Consider the following 6,612-nt stretch of genomic DNA (forward strand, 5'->3'; position numbering starts at 1 on the left):
CACACACACACACACACACACACACACACACACACACACACACACACTCGGTCTTGGACAGGAGAGGGATGGTGGGAATCCGAGGTTGAAGGACCTTGTTTCGTTCTCCCACTGGTCCCTGAGACTGGCCTCACGACCCTCAGACTGGCTCTGATCCCCCCCCAGCCAGCTGGGCCTGTTCCCTTCTCCCCCCCCCCCCCTTCCCCCCCCCCCCCCCCGCATCCCCCTTCCGCCCCCTCCCCGCAGCCTCCGGTCTCCGGCAGAAAGGAAAAAAAAGCTTGGATTAAGTGGTGAGCTGCCTGCCTCTAAAAGGACCGTTAGGCGTTTCAAGCCTGAGTGCCGGAAAACCCACGGCAATCTTCGGCAGCCACCACGTGGGGCGGCGAGAACGACAGCGGTACCTGCAGGACCCACAGCCGGCCGGGCTCTGGCGCCAGCCCCGACGGCGGCCCGGCCATCTCCGCCCGGCCGCTCCTTGGCCTCACCTCCTCCGGGGGCTCGGTTAACCTCCTGGCGCTGCAAGGTGCCTGCGCGCAGTTCGCGGGCGAGGCGGGGGGCGGGAGGCGCGGACGGCTCCACCTGATGGAGAAGAGTGGAGCGTCTTAGACCTCGGAGCGCGAGGCGAGGCGAGGCGAGGGGAAGGGGAGGCGAGGCGAGGAGAAGGGAGGGGAGGGGAAAGGAGCGGAGGGGAGGAGGAAGACCGCCCCCCCAGTAAGAGCCTGCGCGTCCCGAATGCGGGACGCGAGGCACCGGGGCTCGGGGCATGGCCCCGTGGAGGTGACAGCCCTAAAGAGACAGCAGAAAACCAAGCACTTGGAAAACTGCCCGAATTCTGGTTCTCTTTACATCCAGGCTTCAGGTCTCTGATGCTCCCACCGCGCAAGCCGGGGGTCCCTCACCAGCAGGTGGCATCCTCTCCAGCGTTTCTTCTCCTGGACCGTAGCCCGGGAGGACGAGATCATCAGTCTCCAGCCCCCTCCTCCCGGGCCTTCAGTGCCCAGTCCTGTGTCCTTTGAACCACCAGGCTCTGGCGGGCAAGAGCTACGCGGGGGCAAGAGCTACGCGGAGGCGGGAGCCCGCAGAGAATGAGGGCTGGCTCCAGATTCTGCTGCTCGCTGGCCAAGAAGCCCCGGAAGGGCCAAGTCTCCGCAGGACTGCTTCCAAGCCGACCAGGCAGCAAACGTGCCCCCCAGAGTTTTCGGAGGTCTGGGACAAAGAGAGCGAGGCAGGAGGGGTCCAGGTGCAGCAGTGGGGGGGGGGGGGGGGGGGCCCTGAGCGGCCCGAGTTCATTACAGACCACGCAGACCCTAGCTCGTCACTACTTTCCAGTGACCTTTCCCTTGGCTGTTAGTTCGATGTCTGTAATATTTATTATTTCCTCCATTTGGGCAAAGGCCTGTGTGGGATACTTAAGAAAGACGTGTGGAATGAATACACGAAGGTCTTCTAGTTGGGAAGAAGTTTGTCTTCTAACTGGGAAGAAGCAAACACAGATGGAGACATGGAAAAATATTTATGAAACATCTCATTGGCTTTTTAATAACACAGAAATTGCCCTGGAGGTCATCTGTCAGGCTGGATCCTTTCTAGATGGGTCTGCGTAGGCTCACTTGCTGGAGGCCCTGCGGGAAGCTGATGGGGGCTGAGATGCAGCCCAGAGCCCCAATTTTGGGGTCTTGTATTTGTAGTGCCCTGCCCTCCTTACTCTCCTGCATTGCTCCTGGTGGCCTGACGCCCTCTCTCTGTCTCCTGGTGTTCCTGAGGTGCCGTTAGCCTGAATAAAGAGAGAGAGAGGAAGGGGCTGTTTTATGAGAGAGGCAGTCATCATGAGGGGAGAATTTCCTGTTTAATGCCTCCTCACAATATTTGTTGCACAGATACATTATAAACCACATTTCCTTTTGTTTTTCATATATCCTGCCAGTGCTGGCTAATACCTTCTTGTCGGGATTTAAACACATCTTGAACGGGCCTCTCCTGGGAGTTTAGGGTGATCTGACTGTCTGTCCTGGGTAAGTTAATAAGAGCTCAAGGCCGCATATACTTCCAGAGACCAAAAGGTCTTCAGGGGTCCTCCCTGGGTGGCACCCTGTCTGACCTGGACAGTGACAATCTTCTAGCCGATTTCTTTTTCATTTTCTGAGCCACATTTCTTTATCACATCTGTGGAGGTGGGTCATGAACCCTGATCCTTGTGGTCAGTCTCTCCATGGGAGTGCAAAAGGGCCCAAAGGACCAGGTCTTCAGCTTTTGGAAGCATCCCCCAAAGGGCAGGATGAATCTGTCTCCCCTGACTCCCCTAAGATCAAGCCTGAGGAAGGGGATCATGGTGCGTCTATGGACCGGGCTCTGTCTGGCTTGGACACACTGAGTTTTGTAGCCACTTTATGAATCTGGGCATGTCTTTCTTCGTCTATGAAAATGACTGGTTTGAGACAGCGGCTCTCCAGGTTCCCTCCCAGTCCTGAGACTCTGTTGCTTCTTCTCCAGAGGCTACCCCTCTCAGATTGGAGAGATTTGGAGGTGCTTGCACGGTGCTCCCAGTGTCAGGGCAAGTGACTGGGAGTGGCTGATCCCCACCCATGAGAAAACAGTGGCCGGCCTGGAATCCTCATAGACCCCTCTGCTCTCGTTGGTTCCAGCTCTCCCCCAAACTGTTCCGTGTTCCTCCTGCTCTTAACTGTCCTCAGTCTTTCTGCAACTTGCTTCACTGGCGCTCTCCCTCCTCTCCTTATTTTTCCCAGAACCATGCCCCACCATGCCTGGATTCTGGGTTCCAGAACGGCTTTTCTTCAACGTGCATCCTATAATTGCCCTAGATGCAAACCTTTTATTAAAGTAAGGGAAGGCTGAGACGAGAGTGGCTAGTTGTTTGTACAGGCTTCCCTTGAAAGGCAATAAGGACCGTGACACCTTGTATTTTGAACTCAGTCTTAATACAAATGCTACTCGGCTGGAAAATGGGCCTGCTTGTGAATCTTCCTCGATATCTCGGCAGCTCCATGAGGGTAGGAGTGGGGCCTCCCCAGTTCACTACCCGTGCACCAGCTCTTGCCCTGGTAGGTGGTAGGCACTCAACACATAATGTTGAATGAATAGGAGAGTTTTACCTAGTGCCCCACATCCTATTTCCTGCTTTCTGAATCCAATTTAACTTCTCCTCTGTGTTATTAAACCATTGTCAAACATCTGGCATGTGCCTGCCACAGCACTGGCTGTATTTTATGGGGATGGGTAATGAATTGAGCCTATATATAGTTTGCAAAATGTGGAACACACTTTAAGATGCATAGCACTATAGAAATAAAAGATATTTTTATCTCTTCAGCATCATTCTGCACAAGGAGACAATTCCCCGGCAGCACTGTTTAAGAACAATAGACCTGGTTAGCCTTGACACACTCATGCATGCGGGGCACTGGGTATTCACTTCACATGGGAGCAGCATTATCTCTCCCAGCAAAGGCCTGGAGAGTATAATTTACAGGGAAGAAAAGATACAAGAAACGTTATGGAAAGGAGGTGGCGGGGGCCCCGTGCCTTGTCTCGTCCCTGGCGGAGTGCAGAGGCCAGGACCTCTGTCCACACTCCGGGGATGGCAGGGAAGATGAGTCCCAGCATCCCTCTTCAGAGCTTGGAACAAGTCTGTGTCATTTCAGAATGTGCTGTGTGCTCTTTTTGTGTACATGAATAGGCTAATTGTGGAAATATGGAAAGACAAAGTGAAATTCCACTTGATGACTCATTTGTGGTATTCAAAGTCTTAGAAATTATGCTGCTTTTTATTCTTTTTCCCCATTATTCTTTTTCATGACCTCTCCCCACACAAACATGCACACACCCCCTGGGCCGATCGATGGTAGAATTTAGTAAACCTTTCTGGCAGCCTGGGGAACAGGTGCACCCCACTAGAAGCCTCGTCCAGCTTCCTTCCCGGGTGACAAACTTTTCTTTCTCTTGTTTACTTATTGTGTATGGTACTTTCCCTTCCCTTCTGGGTTTCTCTCTGCCTCCTCCCTCCCTTCTTTTCTTTCTTCCTTCTGTTCATATAAAAAAAATCTATCTATAGATAGATATAAAAGTTGCACATCCATCTTTATAAAGTTATGTAAGTTTATGTATGCTCAGACACACACACACACACACACACACACACACACACACACCTTTTCTATTAACATGCTAGAAATGGGCCTCCTACCCTAAATACTCTGAACTCTGGAGGCTGAGATCCGGTATTCATCACCTCTGCCTGGATCCAAAACCCCCTCAACTCATTGCCTAGTCTCCCCCACTGTTCCACCACATGTGTCTGTTTGAAATGCAGTTCTGTAGTATCTACCCCATGCTTAAAAATGTGCATGCCCCCAATGATAAAATATAAACTCCCCATCGTGTTATGGGGGGCTTGTCAAACCAACATATCTTTTCGGCCTTCCTGCCCGCCCCCCTCCTTCACAACCCACCCTTAAGCCAGGCTACTCTTCATGGACTGCCACCTTTCCTTTTCCATACCTTTCTCATCATTTCCTCTCTTGGTATGCCTTTCCTCCTTCAACTCGCCCCTTTGCCTAATAAACAGGTGCCCATTGCTCAAGAACCAGTTAGACTCTCATTCCATGAGAAATTTGCTTCCCTTCTCCTTCCCTCAGTAAAAAATGAGGAGCTTACTCATCTAAGTTTATGAGCTCTTATTATATATCTATTAACAGTTATAATTACTTATTTACATGTCTACCTTCTACACTCTATGTGAGATCTTCAAGGTCAAGGACCATTTTGGGGAATTATATTTGCAGAGTGTATTGCTCAATGCCTGGCATATAGTCATTGTTTGCTAAATGGCATCTAAACACAATAAAATTAGGCTGCAAAAGTTCTGGCATCCTTCCTAGGACTATCCAGTCTCAAGCTTGAGATTTTCTTTCTTCATCATCTGATGCTTTTAGACCCCATGAGATCCAGGAACTTCCATATCCATCATCTAGAACTTGGCACATCTGAAAATCTGGAGGGAAAGTTTCTGAGTACACATGTTGACCCCAAGTCTCAGACAAATATGGGAAGTGGTACCATCCTTGTGTATAAAACATGGCCTAACTCTAGCTCCTGTATTAAAAGAACAGCCAGAGATCCTGGTTATTCAGATTGCTTGATTGCATAGCCCCTAACCAGAGGAGAAGCTAGCACACTCCATAACAATTATATGGACACAGGTTCAAAGCACATGAGGAAAGCCAACATTAATTTCCCCAAACTCAGTCCAGTTTGAGTTGAGTTGATTGTTCAGTGTTTTTTTTTTTTTTTCCTTTCTCTTGTCTGTGTCTCTTTTCTGTCTTTTTTTGGTTGCTGTCTGTCTGAGGGTACCAGCAGGAAGAGTAGAAACTCCTTCTCCAGCTTGCTTCATTGTGCCAGCCCAGCTCAGTCCCCCTTGATTTATTTTTTAATCCTTAGAAACGGAGAGTATAGGAAAATACAGCTGTTCTAAGTGTGGGGTTCCTGGGCCAGCAGCATCAGCAGCCCCTGAGAACTTCTTAGGAAGGCAAATCCTTCAGCCCCACCCGAGACCTCTGGAATCAGAATGCCTGGGTTGGGGCCCAGCTATCTGTGTTTTAACAAGCCTTCTGATAATTCTGATGCCTGCTAATGTTTGAGAACTACTGGCATGAGAATTCTCATGGACCATCACCCAGCTTCAACAATGATCAAGTCATGGCCAATTTTGTTTCATCTCTCCTCCCTTCCTCCCATGTCACTGGATTATTTTGAAGCAAATTCAGACATCACATCCTTTCATCCATGAGTATTTCAGAACGTGATAAGGGGCTTTAATATGGATGAAAATAATACTTCATAGTATACATTGGTTAGATATCTGAGCCAAACCATTCATCTTTAGACAATTCACCCTTGAAATACATTCCACAACCTTTGTATGGTTGTTCTTGGCCAAAAAAGACAGCTCAACAAGGTAAGACAGAGAAATATCTTTTTTTTATTTTTTGGATTAAGAATTTATCATTCAGAAAAGGACAAGTCTGGTCATTATGATGGGGAAGAAAATTCAACATCAAAGAAGCAAGCCCCAGTTAAGATCCCTAATGAAATGATGCACGCCTTCACCTTGAAAGAGGTTGACTCCTTACAGTTTATAAAAGTTTTAGGCTATGTCCTACTCATAGACTCTGGAGTCTGATTGTTCTCTCAGAATTGTGATAGAGTCACAATTTCTCTCCATATTCCTTTGCCTGATCTTCTCTATGGTTCACTTGCATTTGCATGAAAATGGGCCAGAGTTCAGATGCAACCCGTGCCCAGGACCTGATACTCCCTGAGAAGTATGGGAGTACACCCATGACCTTGTCCTTATCAACTGAGTGTGCTAGCCTTCCACATTAACCAGCCGGTCTCATCACAGCGGGACTCTCATTGTCTGGTCCCCTCCGGTTTTATCATACTGCACGAGTACTTATTAGGCTCTGAGAAACTCAAGAGATTATTTGCTCCCCTCTTCAGATGTCTGTGGCAAAAACTGACACTTGCATGGAGCATGATTTGATAGCAATATCTGCAAAGTGTCAGGAAGGGGAGGGGATCGATACACTTAATTTA

The 6,612-nt window shown here is 49.1% G+C and overlaps 1 protein-coding gene across 4 annotated transcripts in view; it reads right to left on the reverse strand.

Annotated features, from left to right (window-relative positions):
• KIRREL3 (kirre like nephrin family adhesion molecule 3) overlaps positions 1-646 on the reverse strand; it is a 541,225-nt gene extending 540,579 nt beyond the window's left edge. For 2 of the 4 annotated variants that reach the window (XM_073903961.1, XM_073903959.1), the window contains exon 1: positions 402-645. The gene's annotated coding sequence lies outside the window, so the exon portion shown is untranslated. Of the gene's footprint in view, positions 1-401 lie in introns of all 4 variants that reach the window. The other 2 variants (XM_073903960.1, XM_073903962.1) reach the window with 2 other exon arrangements.
• Between the last annotated feature and the right edge of the window lie 5,966 nt (positions 647-6,612).

Source organism: Callorhinus ursinus, unplaced genomic scaffold, assembly GCF_003265705.2.
Source record: "Callorhinus ursinus isolate GAN/ISIS: 27379988/994484 unplaced genomic scaffold, GSC_fseal_2.0 scaffold19, whole genome shotgun sequence".
Taxonomy (NCBI): domain Eukaryota; kingdom Metazoa; phylum Chordata; class Mammalia; order Carnivora; family Otariidae; genus Callorhinus; species Callorhinus ursinus.